The sequence below is a fragment of the Ovis canadensis genome, chromosome 9 (genome assembly GCF_042477335.2).
Source record: "Ovis canadensis isolate MfBH-ARS-UI-01 breed Bighorn chromosome 9, ARS-UI_OviCan_v2, whole genome shotgun sequence".
Lineage (NCBI taxonomy): Eukaryota > Metazoa > Chordata > Mammalia > Artiodactyla > Bovidae > Ovis > Ovis canadensis.
This window is the reverse complement of record NC_091253.1, coordinates 99,304,121-99,326,221: the sequence shown is the minus strand read 5'-3', so window position 1 is coordinate 99,326,221 and position 22,101 is coordinate 99,304,121. Positions and strand designations below refer to the sequence as shown.

Sequence of the window (22,101 nt, the reverse complement as noted above, 5' to 3'; positions counted from 1 at the left end):
CGTTCGGCCGCGAACCACAAAGTCCAGCCCGCAACACCCAGCTCCGGCTTCCAGAAGCCTCTTCTCAAATCTCGGCGGCGGCCCCGCCCCTTGCACAGGCTCAGGCCCCGCCCCCACCTCCCATTGGGTGGCCTTCCCCCTTCCTCGCCCGCCGCGAAGACCCGGAGGGGCGGAGTTCTCCACAGGCGGCCGCGGTGGGGGCGGGGTGGGGGGGGCGCTCCCTCGCTGCGCATGCTCGCGGGGAGCCGGATTCCGGGTCCGGACTTGAAGCGCGGGGCCCCGGCCGGCGCGGGGCGTAGGTGGGGGGGGGGCGCGCGCGCTCGGGGAGCGGCGCCGGCTGCGCGGGCACGCGGCGCGCTCCCGGGCGGGGAGGCGTGGGGCCGGTTGGGGGCGGTGCGAGGCCGGGGCGGGGTGGGGGCAGGGGCGGGTGTCGGCGAGCGCGGCGAGCGGGTTCCTAGTGGCTGCGGGCGGCCTGGGCTGCCGGGGCCGCCGCCTGGGTCGCTGCCGCCGCCGCCGCCGCCGCCGCCGCCGCGCCTGCTGAGAGATGGCGGTCTTGGGCGCCGAAGGCTGAGGGCGCCCGCCTGTGGAGGAGGCGCCGCCGCCGGGGCCGCCGGGAGCCGACGGCTTCGCGCCGGGTGAGGACGCCGCGGCGCGCGGGGGCGCGGGGGCGCGGGCCGGGACCCCCCCCAGGCGGGGACCCCCTCAGGCGGCGCCCGGGGCCAGCGCGGCCCGCCCCGGGGCGGGAACCCCCCGAGGGCCGTCGGGGCCCGGCCGCAGCGCGCGGCCGGCTGTGCTCTGAGGTGGGGTCGCGGGTCCGGGCCCGAGCTGACGAGACGGGCGCCCGGAGCTTCCGTGACTCGGCAGCCGCGGTCCTCGGGCTTCCTCCGCCCGCTCCCTGCCTTCTCGCCTCCCCTCAGAGCCCTCGTCCGGGGGCTCGCCACCCTGGCTTCCACCTCAGTTCCGCCGTCCCGAGACCAGGGTCCCCGCCTCACAACGCCTTTTTTTTTTTTTTTTCCCTGACATGTTATCGCCACCGGTTCTTCCCCGACTCTGCGGCTTCCCCCCGCCTCCCCCGCCAACACAACCCCCACCTCCACCTTTGTGACCTGCTGGGTCCCAGTGACCTTGCAGTTTTTACTCGTCCTTATCTTATTGTGACTCGGACCATTCTCCTTTTCGTCTCTTTAGACATTTAAAAATTTTTTGTCATCTGCCCATTGCTTTTTGCAGCCTTTAAACCATCCGTCTTGTGCACAACCAGCCTTTTCTTTGCTCCGTAGGTTTCGGAGTTGAGCTTCCTTTCCTTCACCGTGATTCTATGAAACCTTCATCACCAAAGAAGAAAAGTATATGTTACGTTTGCATTTTTGCTCTTCCAGGATAAAAATTTTTTCCAGGGGCTTTCATGTGGCTTTCTTTTCCAGTTTGATTAGTTTTTATCTCTGTGTGTAGCTAGTGTGCAAAAGATGTGAGTTTCTGCATTAAAATGTTACTGGTAATAGTAGTGTAAAGGATACATACAGTCCAAAGTTATCTTCCTTCTCTTTGGATTTTTGTTTTTTGCCTGAAATACCTGGTGTACAGTTGTATGTACATTTCTGCAAGGGTTCATGCTTATGTATAAATCCACTCTACCTGTCTCATTAAGTCTGTATGTATTATGCAAGCGAAATGGACCTTTTAAAGAAGAAGGGCATTCTTTTATTTATGTGACTTGTTTTTAGTCATAAAGTAGATAATTATCTGTGGCTGAATTTATCACTTTTCATAAATAGTTAATATTTTTTAAATTGAAAATTTAGAGTTGGGAGCTCTTCAAATTGAGAAGTGTAAAGTATGTGGGAAAACCATTCTTTCTCAGGTAGCTTATTAACATTTTCAAATGGGTCTTCCCTTATAATGCAAAACTATTTATATGACCTACAGCATAGGGACTTTGAAAGGCAGTAGCAAAAGGTTATGTTTTTGGAAACTAAAATGTTGCATGTAGGTCTCTGCCTTCAAGAGATAATAATCTGCTTATCCTGTGAAGGCTGAAGTTTCTTCTACTTCTTACACGATTATTAAGCATCTACAGCATGACTGCAGTGTATTTGGGGGAATATAAAGATGAGGGTGTTAACAGTTTCTGCCTTCAAGGACTAGTTAGGCAGGTAGGAAGTTCTGTACACAAATGCCTAATTTGTTTTTTAATACATAGTATTAAAAGAGTCTGAATCGTATTGAATTCAGATTCAGAGGGGTTAGAGCTCACATCTTATTTGGCAAGGTAGAACTAGAGGGGTTATTTCATAGAGCTTCGGGTTTTTTAAATCTTCAGTTTAAAGAATGACTATAGACTTTTGATAGGCTGGGAAAGGTAATCCAGGCAGAGAGAAGGGATTAAGAGAGCTCAGAGTTCATACATTTGGGGAAGAGGCAAGTATGTTTGGATGAAATAAAACGTACCAGTACCAATATAAGGGACCTCCCAAGTGGCACTAGTGGAAAAGAACCCACCTGTCAGTGCAGGAAATAAAAGAGATGTGGGTTCAATCCCTGGGTCAGGAGGATCTCCTGGAGGAGGGCATGGCAACCCACTCTAGTATTCTAGTCTGGAGAATCCCATGGAAGCAGGAGCCTTGCTGGCTATAATCTGTAGGGTTGCAGAAAGTCAGACACGACTGAAGCAACTTAATACACATAGATGCATAATGGGTGGTAAAGCTTCAAGTAAAAAATTTAACCAGCTTATGGGCTGCTTTTAAAGCTGGGCGTGTAACCTTGGATTTAGTAGGCGACGGGGTTTTACAGATGATTTTTGAGTTGGGAAGGAAATGATTAAAGCTTTGTTTTCAGAGGATTAATCTGGCAGCAGCTTGTGTGAATTGAAGTAGAACTTGGAGGTACAACAGACGTCATTGCTGTGGTCAAAGGTGTCAGGGTCTCAACTCTACTGGCAGTAATAGGGATGGAGGAAGGAAGTAGAATAGACAGAATTTGATAATGAGAGAGAAAAGAAAATAAAGTAACTGAGGTTCTGATCCAGGCTGGTTGAGAGAATAGTGGTACCTTTTGAGCAACATCCACAGAAGCTTTATCTTCAGCCTACTTTACAGGGGTAGTTCTCAGGTAGTTCTCAACCTTTCAGGGATTAGTAACCCTTGCTGAAACTAAAGAAATCTGCTGGCCTGGAAAATTTTCATATGTACCTGTGCTTTGTGGATAATTTTCGAGGAGTCTGGACCACCTAAATCTCTTTCATGGAACCTACGGGCCCGTGGGTTGGGAGCAGTGCTTAGAGTTACTGGGGACCTTTTAAAACAATAGACCTTCAGATGTTTCCTATTACCAGTAAGAACCTCTGCTGTAGAGACATACGCACATCTAGTGATAGTATCTCCTTAGACTTGTGGTTTTTCGCTTACCGAGAATTTTGACTAACTTACTATTCGATTACAGAACCAAGTAATCCAAGAAGTTACGTGATTTGTCCCAAGTGTTTCAGTTAGCAAATGGGTAAAGTAGAATCAGGAGTTGATGGACTGTGATGGTTTTCTTGTCTGGAAATGTGTACAACCAATTTATCATCAATTGAATGCAATCACTATCTTTAAGTGACCTCACCAATAGGGATCCTGGGAGGTTCCTTCCAGTTCTTAACATTTTGTGATTCTTGGGTTTTAGATTTTTATTAGACTGTCTGTACCTTTCCTGTTTTCTAGGTACAGGGGAGCTAGTGAGACTGATAGGTGAGTTGGGTATATGGAGATCAGATAGGAATACCAAAACAGTCTTGCTCTCGTTTATTTCCTTTGTATCTCAGTTTGGGTTGGAGAGGTGGGGCTGGAGGGGAAGTAAGTGGAATAGAAAACTTTTAAGAACTTTTATCTTCTGTATTCAGGTATTTCTACTTGAGAATAGTTTTTCATTCAGGAACATTTTATTAAGTAAAAATTAAAACTTTACAGAATACTGAAGTGCGGAGACCTAGTCAGTGTTTTTTTTTCTTTGGATTAAGTAGCTAACGCTGCCTGTTATGGTTAAAGCGTAATTTGATTAGTAAACGGTTGACTTTTCTGCCTCTATAGGATTGTCCTCCTGGTAGGGAACCAGAGTAAGTTATTACACAGTATAGCTCTGGAAACTGATTCCATAATTGTTAGAAAGGCTGGGATCTTTTTTACTCTTTCTATAAAAATATGATGTAATAATAACAAGCACTATAAACCAATAAATTAGCCTTAGTGGTGGTCATTGAAATAACTAGCTAGTAATCCATGGAGAAGGGCGTGGCAACCCACTCCAGTATTCTTGCCTGGGGAACCCCATGGACAGAGAAGTCTGGCGGGCTATAGTCTGTGGGGTTGCAAGGAGTGGGACACGACTGCGGCGACTTAGCATGCATGCACACACGTAGCTAGTAATACACAGTGGAGGAAGAATGTCTGATAAAAAGCACATACAGAGGTGGTTTTTTTACCCCTTGCTGGTGCTAAGAAGAATACCATATTTTATATATTACAGTCTTTTACACTTTTTCATCATGGGTTATATGTCATCATTTGATTCTCATGACAACTGAGCAGTAGGTGTGGCAGGAATAATTGCCTTTTAGATGAAGACAGTGAAGCTCAAAGAAGTAAAAAAAAACGTGAAGTTTCCAGGGTATATGGCTAGCAAGCTTGCAAGTGGCTAAAATTAGGACTAGAGCTAAAACCCATCTTTTTGTTCCTGAGTCAGTATTCTTTTCCCGTCAACTATTCATCTGAAATGGAAATTTAACTGAAGATTTTATGTGAGCAGTTTGAATTTACCTGTTTGGAACCTGTGGTAAACTTTTTTACTAAAAAACAACTTTTTTTACTGTGTAGATCTGAGCTTGTCTGTTTCCTCCTTTGTGTTAAAATGGTGCCTTCATTGTAGTTGCTATTGGTACGTAAATTTGAAAATTTTAAGTATTTATCACAAGTAGTTACCCTTCTATCAAGGAAAAAGCAAAAGGTGATTTCTTGTCTGAAAAAGTACATTGGTGAAATGTAGATATTAATTTCCTTTTGAAAATCTGTTGGTTTTAATTCACCTGTTTTTATAAAACTTTTTATAAAAGAAGTTTGTTCTTTTATAAACTTTTTTTAATGAAGCTTTGTCTATGAAGATTTGTATTTTGGGAGCATATAAATCAGGATCTAATTTTCAAAAGTATATCATGATACTTCACAGTTTTTGCCAGTATGTAAGAAGTTTTATCATTTAAAAAGCAATTTACCTTAAGAGCTCTTAGGATACATTTCACATTCATATGTTTAAATGACTTTTGGGGTGTATATTTTGTAAAGCCATTTGTCAGGTAGTTCCTAAGGTTTGTTAGGAATTTACTGTCTAGGTCTGACGAACCTAGACAGCATATTAAAAATGAGAGACATTAATTTGCCAACAAAGGTCTGTCTAGTCAAGGCTTTGGTTTTTGCAGTAGTCGTGTGGATGTGAGAGTTGAACTATCAAAAAAGCTGAGCGCCGAAGAATTGATGGTTTTGAACTGTGGTGTCGGAGAAGACTCTTGAGAGTCCCTTGGACTGCAAGGAGATCCAGCCAGTCCATTCTAAAGGAGATCAGTCCTGGGTGTTCATTGGAAGGACTGATGTCGAAGCTGAAACTCCAGTACTTTGGCCACCTGATGCGAAGAGCGGACTCATTTGAAAAGACCCTGATGCTGGGAAAGATTGAGGGCGGGAGGAGAAGGGGACAACAGGGTGAGATGGTTGGATGGCATCGCTGACTAGATGGACATGGGTTTGGGTAAGCTCTAGGAGTTGGTGATGGACAGGGAGGCCTGACGTGCTGCGGTTCATGGGGTCACAGAGTCGGACACAACTGAGCGACTGAACTGAACTAAGAAAGACCTGCGTCTGCCTTAATTCTCCTAGAGCCTGTCGTTTGCTCACAGCACTCTGCGGTGTCCCCGCTGCCTGGCTGGCCGGGGGCTCAGGGCTGGGCAGGCAGGGCTGCGAGGATGGCCTGGGAGCCTGTGCTCTGGGTTCAGGGGAGCTGAGGGGAGGTCCTGACCGCAGGAAGGGCATGGACTTCGTTTTCTGGGATTGTGTGAATAGTTCGGATTGTGATAATTTACCTTTGTCGTTTTTTCTGGGTTTTAAACAAATGAGGCAGAGGTTACTTCTTACTGTGTAACAAACGTGAAACTAAGTGACTAAACAACCAGGTTTTTGGGGGGAGGTTTTTGGGGTTTTTCTTTTTTGTTCTTTGTTTTTGGTTCGCCGGCTTGCTCTCCCGGGCTGGGCCACTTGAGCAGTTGCACTGGTTTCGCTGGTAGTGGCTTTAACGGCTAGCATTCAGTTAGGTGCTGGTCTTCTCTCTCTCTTCCTCTGTCTCATTTACCACACAGTCTTGTCTCAGGGCTGGTTTTCTCCATGTGGCCTTTCCAGGATTGCTGGCCTCACATAGTGGCTAAGGGCTTCCAGGAGTACAAAAGCAGAAGCCACCAGACCTTCTTAAGGCATAGGCTTGGAACCAGCCTACTCTCATTTCTGCCACATTCTGTTGGTTGAAGCAGGTCACAGGTCCAGCCCAGATTCAAGGGAAAGGGACTAGACAAGTATGTGAATCCCGGGAATCGGGCTTCTGGAAAACTGTTCTGGAGGCTGAGACTTGAGCTGCCTGGTACTTTTAGTTCTTGGAGTCTGGGCCACTCAGATGGAAAGCTGAGTCTCAAGTGCAAATGATAGTGTGTTTGGCTTGTTACACAGATGGGAATAGCTAGTCGTCCTGGGGTAGAAAAGAAGAGAAAGTTTGGGATCTCTGGGGTTTGACCCAGTGTGCCACCATAATGGGCAGGATCGACTGGCTGTATACTTCAGGGTAAGAAAGTTATAGATCCAGAGCTCAGGCCCCTCTGAAGCAGTGATTTACCCGGGTTAACTGTTTACATCAGACAAATCCCAGTCAGCATCCTGTGCATTAAATAGGCAGAGGTCCATTAGCCCTTGTGATTCGATGCCAGACCAGGGGTAGCAGAGCTCCTGTCCTTGACTAGCCTTGAGCAAACTGGTGTCTCACAAATAGTATTCTCTGTTTGCAGTGTTGGGGAAAGTTTAGGATAAGCCACCCTTTCTTGGAGAGAGTGTTATAATGGAGAGAGTGTTTTTTCCTTATAAAGACTGGAATGGAAGTCCTGTCTCCTTAGCAATATATAAAGAATAGTAAGGCAGTGCTTACCCTTCCCGGGAACAGGTAGATTCATTGATTGCTTTCAGTGAGAGTGTTCTCATCTTATCTGTATCTCACTGCCACTGTCTCAGTAGTATCTTTTTTTTTTTTTAATTCGAGTTATATGCTAAGTCATATTATGGCTAACTATGGAATGAAGAAAATAAATGTATGTTGTGTTGTTATTATAGCTTCTGCATAGAATAATGAATCAGTATATTTCATTTGAAGAATTCAGGTGTAGATTTAAAGCAGTTTTTAATTTTGAGTAGATTTCTGCCTCCTGGTACAAATCTCTTTGCAAATTTCTGAGTATAGTAGGATGTTGGCTCTTGTGGGCAGAACTTGGTAATTGAGAAACATTATTTATATAAATAGGAGCAGCTAGGGCACAGAGAAAGGAGTAGATTGAATTACCTTAAGGTGTTTCTTTATGGCCCTCCTCCCTGTCCTAAATTACATGAGTGGTTTAAAAATGTGCTAGCATTAACAGAATTGCTGGTGTGATAGCTTTTTATTTAACTTAGGAAAACAAGTTCTTTGATAGCTGTTTAGTATACCCGTAATTAGGACCACACGGGACGGGTAGAAGCAAACTGACTTGCGTCCTGACTTGAAGTCCAATACTCCTGTCGTACCTTAGCTCCAACTTGCCACGATGAACCACGCTTTGTGTTTAGTTAGTATGGGGAGGAGAATTAGTCAAATGAGCTTGCTCTGTATAAATTAGGGCATACTTACTTTACCTTAGAAGTAAATAAATTAGATCTTTCTGCTCTTAAAGTCAGTTTAAGAATTAAAGGCATGCATTCCTGCACGTGGGTCAGGAGCTGTAGCTTTAGATTCAGGCACACCTGAGCTCTGTCAGTGATGGTTAACAGGAGTGTTACCTCAGTTTCTTCTTCTGTAAAAGGAAAAAAAAATACCTTGTGAGTTTTTGTAAGGATTCATTGAAATGTTATTTATAAAGCAGAAAGAAAATGTGGTCCATTGGACATTAGCAGCCCTTGAACCATTTTTACTGCCCTCAATTCATTATTACTAACAAGTTGAAAATTTTCTGTGAGCCACTCATTTCTCAAGGACAGATGTAGTTTAGTTTGGAATAGGCAGAGCTGCATGTCAAATCTCACCTCTTAGCTTAAAAAATAAGTTGCAAAAAGGTTAAGAGTAAATCTGAGAAAGATACTGACTCAGCATGGCTGCAGTATATCAGCTGGTGATGGTTTGGCTGTACAGTCTGGGAACAAGAAACTTCACACCGTCATTGGACGAAATACAGGGTGGGTCATAAGTTGTTGAGGTGCAGTCCCTGTATCATGGTTGTCTGGTTTACCAACATATTGGTTAAATGTAGGTTCTGTACCTTCAACATCTTGTGGTATGGTCCTAGTGAGCTCAGAAATCTTCATTTTTAGTAAATACCTCAGGTGATTTTGTACAAGTTAGTTTGAGAGCTGTTAGTATAAACTGAATGGATAATTTGGGGTTCTGATTTTCTTTGAGACCATTTTTTAACCTATAGGGTTCAATAAATTGTTGTTGAGTTGCTCGGTCATGTCTGACTCTTCACAGCCCCATGGACTGCAGCACACCAGGCTTCCCTGTCCTTCACCATCTCCCGGAGTCTGCCCAAACTCATGTCCACCGAGTCAGTGATGCCATCCAACCATCTCATCCTCTGTCGTCCCCTTCTCCTCCTGCCTTCTGTCTTTGCCAGCAAATATTGTTTTTTTCCATTGAGTCGGCTCTTTGCATCAGGTGGTCATGGTATTGGAGCTTCATCTTCAGCATCAGCCCTTCCAGTGAATATTCAGGGTTGATTTCCTTTAGGATTGACTGGTTTGATTTCCTTGCAGTCCAAGGGACCCTCAAGAGTCTTCTCCAGCACCACAGTTTGAAAGCATCAGTTCTTAGGTGCTCAGCCTTTTTTATTGTCCAGCTCTCAGATCTGTACATGACTACTGGAAAAACCATAGCTTTGACTGTACGGACCTTTGTTAGCAAAGTAATGTCTCTGTTTTTTAATATGCTGTTTAGGTTTGTCATAGCTTTTCTTCCAAGGGGCAAACATCTTTTAATCTCATGGTTGCAGTCACTGTGCATGGTGATTTTGGAACCCAAGAAATACATATGTATAATGTAAATTCAAGGAGAACTTAGCATCTGAACCTTTCAGATAGTTGTCCGGCTTCCCAAGTAGCTCAGTGGGTGAAGAATCCGCCTGCAATGCAGAAGGTGAGGGTTTAATCCCTGGTCTGGAAAGATCCCCTGGAGGAGGAAATGGAAACCCACGCCAGTATTTCTGCCTGGAAAATCCCATGGAGAGAGGAGCCTGGTGGGCTATAGTCTGTAGGGTTGCAGACAGTCGGACACAACTGAAAGACTGAGAATGAGCAAGAAAATTGTCAAGGACTTGGTCCAAGCAACCTGTAGAAACCTAATAATAATAATTAGAGTGAGAAGCAGGCAAAGCCTAATACATAGTAAGTACAGTGAGAAGCAGGCAAGAGAAGTAACCCTGAAAAGAGGCACCCAGCACGATTCCTTGTTTAAAAAAATTCCCTATATTTCTACAAAATATGTTTTTATGAATGAAAGTATTTCCTTTTTAAAAAATGCCTTAGCTGAAACAGTTAAGTTAGATACTATGATTATTTGTCCAGTAATCTTAACTGCTTTTCCCTTAGTTAAGATAAACTAAGTTACTCAGAAATGGAGATTTTGAATGAAGTGTGTTTAATTTGCAATTTGGTCTTTTGGGTAGAAGGTAGTTTGAATGGGGGCCGTGATGTGTCTTTTGTAGAGAAAAGCCATTGCCTCGAATAAGGATATTGATTTGAGAAGAAAGTCATGAGAGAAAGTTTAAATTTTAAATTTATCAATCCAAAAGAAAAAAAACAAAGCCTTGAAGCTTCTTTTGTCTGACTTGTGCTTAGAGCAGTGGTCCTGACGACTTGCATCTGTGTGACTGACCCTCCTCAGCCCTGTGATCCTCTCCCTCCTTGGAACAGCAGGTCTTTACATTGGGGCTGTTCCCGGAAAAACTTAAGCTACGTATCAACCTTATTTTTATCGTCTTAGTACATTTTGTGGTTAAAAAACACGCTAAACCCATGATTCTTTCTAAATTTGAGTGGGACGGATCAGTGGACATTTGTTTAAGGAGCCTGTTGTTTTTGTCTGTTTCCACTGACTGACCAGTTCTTTGGGAAGCAAAGCGACAATAAACTCATCTCTTTTTGTCCTTTGAGCTGTGAAATGTGTTGATGTTTAGATGTGACTACCCAGAAAGGAAAGTGTACATCATACTCAGGAATTTCAATGTGCTACATTAGAAATTTTTGGTAATTATAATTTGTTTTAAAAACTTTCATTGTGACTTAATTTTCCTGTGAAGTATTAGCTAAACTGTTTAAGAGCTTAGGCCTTCAAGTTAAACACACCTAGACTTGAGTTCTGGCATTTATTTATTGGTTTGGCTTCCCAGATAGCTGAGCTGGTAAAGAGTCGGCCTGCAATGCAGGAGATCCGGATTCAGTACCTGGGTTGGGAATATCTCCTGGAGAAGGGATAGGCTACCCACTCCAGTATTCTTGCCTGGAAAATCCCCATGGACAGAGGAGCCTGGCGAGCTACATAGTCTGTGGTTACAGAGAGTCCGTCATGACTGAGACTGAGCACATGGCACAGTGACCTTGGTGAAGATGGCCTTAGGTTACGCCCTGGTTTCAGTGTGTGTGAACTGGGTATTCACATGTAGAATGGTAATAGTAATGATACCTATTTGTAGACTTATTGCATGACTTAAACCTGACACTTAGTACTGAGTAAATATTCACTAGGATGGATTTATACCTTGTTTTTGGTGCCAAATGTGTTATAGAAATAATTTTCTTTTAAATTTTAGAAATGTGTTATTACTCCATATTCTCTGTTATATAAAACCCCAGTAAAGTCTTAGGGCAGCACTCTATACTTTCCTTGGCGAATGTTTAGTTACGGATAAATGAGGAGAGTAGATAGTCACACATCTGATCAAATTTTGCTGCCAGATGAGTTCAGGTCAGTTTGGTTTTTGTCACCAAATGAGTTACAAAGTTAAGTTTGTAAGAATGGGGATATCTGAAAGTTCATACTTAGCAGCCTGGTTTAAAATTCCTTGTAAAAAGTAAATTAGCACTGTGTTCTGTTACTGGAGTAGCCGTAAAGCATCTTGAAATCATGTAATCGTAGAGAGTTTAGCGGTACTGTGTACCTCTCAAGTGATTCAGTGTGGTTTTGATCTGATCCTTACTACAGATGTGGGCAGTTTGCTTTGTATCACTTTGCAGCATGGTCATGTGATGGACGTGCTCCTCAACCTGCTCTCCTCTGTACTGTTGTGGAAGATTGGAAATGGCAGAAAAATAATGGAGTTTCTCAGAGTAATTGAGAGTATTACTGGAGTGGTGGTGGCGATGGGAAGATGTTTAGGAAGTTACCAGTTATTAGGCATCTTCTCTGTTTCATTTTGGAAACAATTCCAGTTTCTTAGAGTTAATGTTAACACTTTTCCCCTTCACAAAAAGCCATCTTCATTTTACAGGTAAGAAAACCAAGCCTCAGAGAGGGTGGTGAATACAACCGAGTAGGAGAATTGAAGTCTGGATTCTGCTGACATTACCCAGCATGCTCTTCTCACACTAGGAACTGGCTCTTTGGAACTGGAGAGTTAGCAGACCTCCACGGCTGCTTATCTGCTGGGAACTCGGGAGCCTTCATGTGTTTAGAGACAGGCAGGCCGTGTTGTGGGGTGAATGTCACTTTGGGTTGTGCTGTCTAGTGACCAGTGCAGGGCAGAGGAGTGCTGGCCTCAGCAGCCGGCCTGGGTGTGGCCTTGACATTAGGAACCTTTCTGTATGTCCCTCGGCGGGTCTCTGAATCACCTCTCAGCCTCAGCCCTGATTGGTGCCTTGGTGCTTTTTGCTGCTTCAGAGCAAATACTGTGTATTTGAAAAATACCAAGCCTTTAACATTTTTGAATTTGGAGGGAAGTTTTATAGGCACATATTATTAAAATGCTGCAGTTTGAAAGAAATGACAGATTATTGATGGAAATGTTTGTCATTTTGAAATCTGAGATGTTACATGATGTAATTACATGAAATTTGATCTTTGCAGAGTGAGAATGTTATGTTGCCCTGGATGTTTTTTCCCAGAATACATGGAAATAATTTATTAAACACAGTCCCAGCAATCTACCTTCTTCATTGTTAATGTGTTTATGCTTTTTACACATTCCTTGTTTTAAAATACTTTTTGAGCTTTCAGGGAAAGCATTTTTAGTGACCTAGCTTAAAAGCCCCACAAAACCACCCTATTATAAAGTTGCTTAAGTGATAAAATAGTAAAAGAACAGAACATCAGGTTGATATAGCAGACTGTTCATGTTGAATCTTGGGTTTAGCTCAGCATTTCTTTTTTTACTATCCGTTTTGTAACACAAATGTAGTGAAAGAGCATTGGCTTTGACCCCAGGAGATCTGGGTTCAAAATTCTGACTTTCACCAGTTTTGTAACCCTGTACAGTTTACTTAAATTCCTAAAACCACATTTTCCTTACCTGCTAGAAGAAATAGTAAAGACTGTGAAGGACATTAGAGATAGTTTTTGGGTTTTTTTTTTTTTTTTTTTTTGCAACGTAACAGACAAATAATAGGAACCTAATAAATGGTCATTGTGTTTCTTACTATTTTTGGAGTCAGAGACCCGACGATTCAGATTCCAGGTTTAAGATCGGCCGTGTTTCTGTGTCATTTCGGTGCCCCACTCAGGTGCTGCCCAGCTGCCAGTCTCATAGCTGGGCTCTGTCATCTTAGTCTTCTGCCCAGGGGGGTATATTTATGAAGCTTTTTTTTTAAAGTATTATCTTAAATTGATTCTGTAGGTTTAGAACCCAAGTTAAGATGCTGTTATTTGATTTTTCTTTTAATTGACTTTATGCACCACAGGAATGGGAAACCAGCCTTCTACTGATACTCACTAAGGTGTAGGGAAAATGACCAACTGCAAACATTTTTCTGCTTGAAAAGCTTTGGTTAAAAAAAAAAAAAAAGCTTTGGTAATTTGCCATTACAAGCATAATATTGTGTAAGAAATTGTGCAAATTAGAAACTATGTCATTTGCATTTTGGTGTCGTTTACCTTTGTTGATGGAAATACATTTTAGTATCAATTCTTTTAAAATAGTAGTAGGAATTATCTCTCTAAATTAAGAATAATTATGAAAAATACGGTTAGTCAATAAGTAAAAATGTTTTCTTTTTTCATTTTTTGTTTTTAGTATCCTGAAGGAGGGGATGGAGCAGGGAGCTAAGGAAAGATTCTTGTGATAGAAGGAAGGCACAATAATAGTACTGGAGTCCTGTGTTTTTGTTTTTAGGGACCGTAACTGTTGCCTTGAAAATCAAAATAGTTGCTGCTAAATTTGATGAGTATATTTTCTTCCTCATTAATGTTTTCTAGTGGGTAGAGTACAGACATTTTAATATTCTTTCCTTGAAGTGAAGGAAAACTATTAATGTAGTATTTTGGAAAGTTGGTATAAGATACTCGACTATATTTTTAAAAGGTGCGCTTCCCTGGTGGCTCAGAATGTGTAGTATCTACCTGCAATATAGGAGACCCTGGTTCGATCCCTGGCTTGGGAAGATCCCCTGGAGAAAGGAATGGCTACCTATTCCAGTATTCCTACCTGGAGAATTCCCATGGTCATAGGAACCTGGCGGGCTACAGTCCATGGGGTCACAAAGAGTTGGATGGGACTGAGTGACTAACACTTTCTTTTAGAGAGCAATATCACCATCTTGTGGCCTTCTAGAGAATTGTTGCCAATACTGTGAAAACTACAAGCATCAATTAAGTTGTTCTCTGATGTTGGCCAAGGACCCAGTCAAATTTGTGTTCAGTACCTCTTACTATATGTAAGTGGGAGATGGGAGTTAAAAAATAAAATGATTTGTACCGCTTTGAAAAAATCGATATTGGAGGAAAACAACAGTATAAAAATGGAAACGGTTGCAAGTTGAGTTAATGCAAAGATTGTGGATGATTGCTACTCTATTTTCATGAAATAGGCAGTGTTTATAGTCAAGCAGTTCTGAGCTAGAAAAATCTCAATGTGTTCTGTCCTCCATTGCTGAATTAATAAGATTACAAGGCCAGAGAAGTTTTGATGCCCTGTCTCATTCAGTCATTTAGTGAGACTTTATCTTGAGCAGTGTTGGCTAAGCTGGTGACTTTTAGGAGTATTTTCTACATGAATTTTTATATGTAAAAAATGAGTGTTTTCTACATGAATTTTTATCCTTTTTTCCTTCATTTTGGAAGTAGTTTTAAAAGGGAAAAAAAATCAATTTGAGAAGTACTGTACTTCACTTAAGAGAGCACCGAAAAACTAAATAAAGCTATTTGATTTTATGCCTGTAGTTTACTTAGTTGTTTTTTTAAGATTCATTTTGTTGACAGTAAGTATCCAAATATAATTATCTAAATAAGCACTCCTGTGTGCCAAGCTTTGAGGGAGGCATGGTGAATAGGCCAGGAGTTCTCTGCACTCTTGGAATTTACAGTCTAGAATGAAGTGAGAAAAATAAAGCTGTTTTGATTAACACAAAAGTTTGAAATCAAAGATCCTGGGGGAAAATAGCTATAACTTAGGGTAAAGACTAATATTTACCATGTGTCAGGCACTGCAAAGTGCTTTTGGTATTTTTTTCTCAATGTCACCTGTTTATTTTGGAATTTTGCTTTCGTTTTTGCATATGTATACAAATAAGCTTTTGTGGACGCTCTGAAATATCTCTGTGGACAGTAGCAGATTGGTACAAAAGTAATTGTGGTTTCAGACCATAAATTTTAAATTGTTTTACTAGGCTCAGACACATCTTTATGAATCAAAATAGGAACCGTTACAATTAACACATTTTTGCCGTTGAGAAGTAAGTTTGTTTATTGCTGTAGCATAAAAATTCATGCTTCAGGATTTAAGAAACTCTTGGAAAGCATTTTCTGCTTCCTGCTGGTTGTGGAAGCGTTTTACCTGCCAAAAGTTGTTGAGATGCTTGAAGAAGTGGTAGGTTGGTTGGTGAGAGGTCAGGTGAATATGACAGATGAGTCAAAACGTCGTAGCCCAGTCGTTCAACTTTTGAAGTGTTGGTTGTGCAACATTCAGTCAGACCTCCTTGTGGAGAGGAATTGGGCCCTTTCTGTTGACCGACGCCGGCTGCAGGCGTTGCAGTTTACAGAGCGTCTCATTGATTTGCTGAGCATACTTTTCAGAAGGAATGGTTTCGCCAGAATTCAGAAAGCTGTAGTGGATCAGACCGGTAGCAGACCAGTGACCACTGACCTTTCCTTGGTGCAAGTTTTGCTTTAAGGAGTGCTTTGGGGCTGCTTCTTGGTTTAACTACTGAGCTGATCATTGCCTGTTGTTGTATAAAATCACTTCTCATTGCATGTCACAATCTGATGGAGAAATGGTTTATTGTTGTGTAGAATAAGAGAAGATGACCCTTCAAAAATGATGATTTCTTTGATTTTCAGTCAGCTCATGAGGCACCCACTTACTGAGCTTTTTACCTTTCCAGTTTGCTTCAAATGTGGAATGGCCATAGAATGGTCAATGTTGAGTTCTTCGGCAGCTTCTCAGGTGGCTGTAAGAGGGTCAGCTTTCTTCGATGACTGCTCTCATTTGGTTATTGTCCACTTCCGATGACCAGCCACTATGATCTTCATCTTCAAGGTTCCCATGTCCTTTGGAAAACTTCTTGAGCCACCACTGCACTGTGTGTTTGTTAGCAGTTCCTGGGCCAAATGCATTCATGGTGCAAGTTGTCTCTGCTGTTTTCTGACCCATTTTGAACTCGAATAAAAAAATCACTTGAATTTGCTTTTTGTCTAATATCATTTCTGTAGTCTAGATATCAATTAAATGGCAGGTAACAGTTATTAGCAAAAAAATCATAAAGTGAGAAATGAGCATTAAAATGATGTATAACATAACCACATTTACTGAAGAATGTAATCCATTATCAAATGACAAAGTTCAACAATGCAAAACCACAATTACTTTTGCACCAATGTAATACTAGTGGTCTGGCTCGTACGGGTTTGCTAGGCTCTTGTAACTTGGTCTTGGCACCTCACCAGCACTTACAGCATTTCATTGGGAAAATCTGTACTGTGTTCTAAGTAGCTGTCTTTTCCCCAGACTTTTAGAGTCTGCTTTATGTATAATTTGGGGATTAGCTTATGACTTCTGAATTATTCTGAATAGTTAGGGACAGAAAGTATTGAGTTTCATGAGCTCTTCTCTTGTTAATATATTTTTGGATATTTGAGTATTTAATAAGTCGAATGAACATTTTGGGTAACAATTATCCTCTACTTTTGTATTGAACGTTTTTTTATTGCGACTTTATTGTAGGCTGTGGAGATGCCATCAAGTTGGTAAGGTTGTGCATGGACTTGGTGCTCAGAATTTCCGAGCCAAGATGCGAGGGGCCGCAGGTGGTTTATGGTCCCGCCTGTATAGGATTTTAACATTTTAATATAAAAGTGTCAGTTGTATGCTATATAAGTATACTGTTTAACATAGCCACTCTTACCATTTCTACAGGTTAACTATTTTACTCATTGTGAATCTCCATTTAGCACGTGTTTTTGAGTGTGTGGTAGGGGCTGAACAGTGGGCCAGGGGCTGGACTCGTAAAGGCGAGAGCTAATAAACAGATCCCCAGTGTAGGGGGCAGATAAAGGGGGCACAGTTACAGTGCTGTGCTTGCTTGAGCTGGATCTTGTGGGGTGGCTAGGGATTGCGTAGAGGAGCAGTAGGAATGACGTGGGGGAAGCCACTGGTGCCCAGATGTGTCTGTGAGAAGCACGTCGGGCCTGCTGGCAGAGTCCCCTGGCAATTCTGATGTGCAGCTCAGTTGAGGAAAGCTGGTAGTGGATTAGAAATGTGTCATTAGTGAGCTTTGATAAAGAGCTTTTCTTTTTTCTTTCTTTTTTTTTTTGGAGAAAACCAGTTATTTTCTCTAGCTGAATTTTAATGAACAGAGGTGGCAGAGACTGTGTGTATACTTAATGCAGCTGAATAACCGCAAATATTATAGTTTGTTAGTAGCTAGAATAGACCTGTTTCTCGTCTAGACCTAAGCTCCAAGCAGTTCTGCCGTGGCTTTACTTGTAAGCGTGAACTGTGAAGGTGGATTGGAAGGAAAGGAAATCACCCGGGGATGGGCGCTGCTGCCTGCCTTGAGTTCCTTACCTACCACGTCCCTCGTAAAACAGGGATTGTTGTCTGCATTTATTGCCCGTTGTATTCCCCAGTGCCTGAGTGCCTCCTTCACCGAGGGACTTGGCAGTTAATCCCCTCCTTAACTTTCCAGTTTCAGAGATACCTGCATTTTCACCCATTCTTTTCTCTCTCTAGTCTCAGTTGTAAGGACTGTGCTTCTGTCTCTGTGTTAAATCTCAGCCAGTGCTTCTCAGAGATCTTGCCTTAGCAATCATTGTCTTCTCCGTGACGTCAGCATCTTCCTGCCTGAAAGCACATTCAGGTCTCTTCTGTCTGAATGTACAAAGCTGTGCACCCCTCCCTTTAAGACTGCATCTCTTTTGCTTTATTATCAGGCATCTGAAGAGGTTTCTGGATGTTGATTTGCTTCTGAAGCTTGGCCTCTGGGCCTCCCGCTCCAGTAAAATTGCCCTTGCTGAGGGCCTGGTGGCACCCCTGTAGTCTAGTAAACTGTTTTCTCTTTTACGGATCTTACTGGAGTACTTGCTGGGCTGAGCAACTCTTTTTCTCCTTCAAATTCTTAAACTTTTGTTTTTTTTTTCAATTCTGTGCACAGTCCACATCTACTGTTCCGCCTTTCAATATTGCTGTTCCCTAGGTGCTATCTGTACTGCTAATTGAATGCCAGTGGCCTTTCCTGCGTGAAAGACCACCTGTCGCAGCAGGTGGCTTCAGTTGGTTCCTGAGCTCCTGCTTATGGGATGTCATGTAAGCATTTACCTCCAGCATCTATCTTCTGAGCTCTGTCTTAATTGGTCAGTAATAATTTTGGGGGGCTTTCGCTCAGTCAGGCTTTAGCCTGGGTTCTGGGAATGAATAAGAGAATTTCTGCCCTTGGAGGTAGATACAAGGTTGGAGATAGAAGTAAGAGGGTAAAATAACTGAACATAAATGAGAATTACTAGGAAAGATAAAATAGGGCGAGGGGGTAGAGTTGAAGGAGTGGGGCTCTTTCTGTGCCTGGGCTAACGAGATTCTTTTTGGATGGGTTATATTTGAGTGGAGACCTGAGGCTGAGAAGGTAGCTGAGGGACTGTCAGATGGAGCAGGGAAAACAAAAGTGCAAAGAGGAGGAGAGAGGTGCGAGTTGCAGGGGCAGCAGGCCACATGGAACCAGGTTTGAGTTTGGGTTTTTTGGAGTTAGAATGAGAGACCTTTGGAGACTGAAAGAGCTTTTGCGATGATCCTGCTTTGGAAAGCTCGCTCTGACCCTGGATCGGGGATGGATGTGAGGGCACGCAGGCATATGACGTGAGAGGAGGAGTCGAGAGGCGGGGCCAGGAGACCACGTGCTGCAGTCTAGGTGAGAAATCATGAAGCTTGGAGAAGAAGGTGATATTGGAGATGGTGAAAAGTAATCTCTTTTATCCCTGCATCTGATTAGTCCACCAGTTATTACAGATTCTGGACTTACTATCTCTGCTGCTTGCTCTGTTTTTAGTCCCTTTCCAGCCTAGCCCACTGTCAGGCTCCCCTCACAACACTGTTAGAGCAGTTCTTCCAGAGTGGGAGTCCTTCCCTGATGAAAATGCACTGGTGCTCAGTGGCTTTCTCAGTACTCTTTAGGGGCAGCTGCTTTCTCGCTCCCTTAAGGGCTCATCTCTTGAGACTCACTCTCCACAAACTTTCCTGAGCGGAATCAGTGATGTATTCACTGTCCATATTGGTGGTCTTCTCTGAATATGGAAGGGCTTGAGAGCACTCTTTGCTCTTGTATGGACAGCCTGACGAAGGAGTCCTGCACCGCTCATCTCCACTGTTGACCATCTCTCAAGCCTTTCCAGGCGCCTCGTCACTGTCGCACAGAGTCTGACTTAGATGCCCCTCTGCTGCTGCTGTTCAGTCACCAAGGCATGTCTGACTCTTTGTGACCGCGTGGACTGTAGCCCACCACGCTCCTCTGTCCGTGGGATTTCCCAGGTGAGCATACTGGAGTGGGTTGCCGTTGCCTTCTCCAGAGGATCTCCCCAACCCAGGGACTGAACCCACGTCTCCTACGTGGGCAGGCGGATTCTTAACCACTGAGTCGCTGCTCCTGGGGAAGCCCGCCCTTGCTCTGTATTTCTGCTATATTCTCTGCACTGCCCTGTCAGCTTGACGCTGCTAACTGCCTTGTCTGTTTTTACGGCTAAATTATAAACTCACGGAGGGCAAAGAGCATATCAGAGATGAGTTTTGTATTCCTAGTGTCTAACATACTACCTGAAAACATGTATTAGTAGATTTATGTGCTGAATGACTTAATTCAGAAGTGTTAAAAGATGCCTACTTTGATTATTGATTTGATTATTGATACCTACTTTGATTATCAGATACCTGCTACCTGCTTTGTTTACTGATCAGCTCTGTTTCGTCCCATGGCAAACTGGTTGTCTTTTACTGGAAAAGTTAGAGGCCTGAGTCAGGATTTCATTAGGGAGCGCGTGGAGGCCTGGTCCGTGTTTATTGAGTGGATCTCTGTCTGACGGTGCAGAGAGCTGCAGGAGAGAGTGGGTGTGAGGTGGCCATTTGGTCTCGGAAGGAGAGGGAGATGTTTCAGCAGAGGGTGAGGCGGCAGCCAAACTGCACGGGTGCAGAAGTGAGCAGAAGGTGAGAAGGTTGGCTGTGCCTTTAAGAGGTTATTTGATCAAAGCATTTGGTTTTTCTTCTTAGTGTCTTCCTGTTTTTTTAAATAAGCCTCAGGTCAATTTGAGGGCCGAAAAGAAGAGGGTATAAATGGGAGGAGAGAGTATATTTAGGAGGTGAACGATGTGTAGGTACTCAGTCACTTTGGAAAGGAAGGTAGTCTTCATTTTCAGAGACTCAATACTAGGACAGGGTATTGCATAATATATTTTTATAAGAGTCTCCCTCAGAAATTATTTAAAATAAGGTAGATGGAGTGATTGTCTCAGAATGCCAAAGAGTTGAGTTTAAAAGCAACCTCACTCACTTTTATTCAGAAAAATTTATTGATAGAATTGCAATAAGCAAGATTATATTTTTCTATAAATGCTTTTTCATTGTTTTATATTTAATGTTTTCCTGTGTTATGTGCTTAATAATTTAGTATTTATATATCACGTTATAATTCACAAAGTCCTGATATAATAATAGTAATTTCTCCTAAGACATCTGCTGCTGAGAGAGGTTAAGTTACTTGTTGAAGGTTATGTCAGTTTATATATATATTAAGCCTTTGTAAGCCAGACACTTTTCTTAGCCATTTGTCAATATTAACTCATTTAATCCTCTTAATAAATCTATGAGGTAGGTACCATTATTTTATAGATATAAAAACTGAGGCAGTGTAGGGTAAGGGAGCTTGCCAGTAGTGGAACCAGGATTTGAACCTAGACAATCTGGCTGCAGAATTTACTCTCTCAACTATTGTTATGCTGCCTCTTAGTAAATGTGGGTGCAGAAGTTCAGATTCAGACTTGCCTCTGGTAAGTGATAGTTTATTTTCAATTGTTACTCTCTTCCTCCTACTCCCACCCACATCAGCCAGACTAAAGGACTTCTGTTAGTGAAAGTTTACTTGTTGACAGGATCTGAGTTGGGTTTCTTCTAACTTTTAACGTTACTAGATGTTGAGAGTTTTATATTGTTTGCTATAAAATGTAGTTTTGTTTTGTTTTTTACTAACCTCTGACTTGGCATCTGGTCCCATCACTTCATGGGAAATAGATGTGGAAACGGTGTCAGACTTTATTTTTTTGGGCTCCAGAATCACTGCAGATGGTGATTGCAGCCATGAAATTAAAAGACGCTTACTCCTTGGAAGGAAAGTTATGGCCAAGCTAGATATTAAAAAAGCAGAGATATTACCTTGCCAACAAAGGTCCGTCTAGTCATGGCTGTGGTTTTTCCTGTGGTCATGTATGGATGTGAGAGTTGGACTGTGAAGAAGGCTGAGCACCAAAGAATTCATGCTTTTGAACTGTGGTGCTGGAGAAGACTCTTGAGAGTCCCTTGGACTGCAAGGAGATCCAACCAGTCCATTCTAAAGGAGATCAGCCCTGGGTGTTCACTGGAAGGACTGAGGCTGAGGCTGAAACTCCAGTACTTTGGCTACCTCACCAAAGAGCTGACTCATTGGAAAAGACCCTGATGCTGGGAGGGATTGGGGGCAGGAGGAGAAGGGGACGACAGAGGATGAGATGGCTGGATGGCATCACCGACTCGATGCACATAAGTTCGGGTGAACTCCGAGAGTTGATGATGGACACAGGGAGGCCTGGTGTGCTGCGATTCATGGGGTCGCAGAGTCGGACACAACTGAGCAACTGAACTGAATAGAACTGACTTGGGAAAGGGCAGAACTCAGTATTTCTGTCAGCTCCAAATGGAAATATCTTTGATATTTGATCTCTCAACTGGCCTTTACTTTTTGTGTGTTATAGTTACTGCTAGCTTAGCCTCTAGTGTAAAGTAAAAGCATTAGTAGCTCAGTCTTGTCTGACTCTTTGCAGCCCGGTGGATTGTAGCCCTCCATGGCTCCTCCATCCATGGGATTCTCCAGGCAAGAATCCTGGAGTGCGTAGCCTTTCTCTTCTCCAGGGTATCTTCCCCAC

At 42.9% G+C, this 22,101-nt stretch overlaps 1 protein-coding gene across 8 annotated transcripts in view; it reads left to right on the top strand.

Annotated features, from left to right (window-relative positions):
• The first annotated feature begins 366 nt into the window (after positions 1–366).
• The window catches only part of WWP1 (WW domain containing E3 ubiquitin protein ligase 1), a 147,714-nt gene continuing 125,979 nt past the window's right edge, over positions 367–22,101 (top strand). For 7 of the 8 annotated variants that reach the window (XR_011259081.1, XR_011259080.1, XR_011259079.1 and 4 more), the window contains exon 1: positions 367–635. The gene's annotated coding sequence lies outside the window, so the exon portion shown is untranslated. The remainder of the gene's footprint in view (positions 636–22,101) is intronic. The other variant, XM_069600676.1, reaches the window with a different exon arrangement.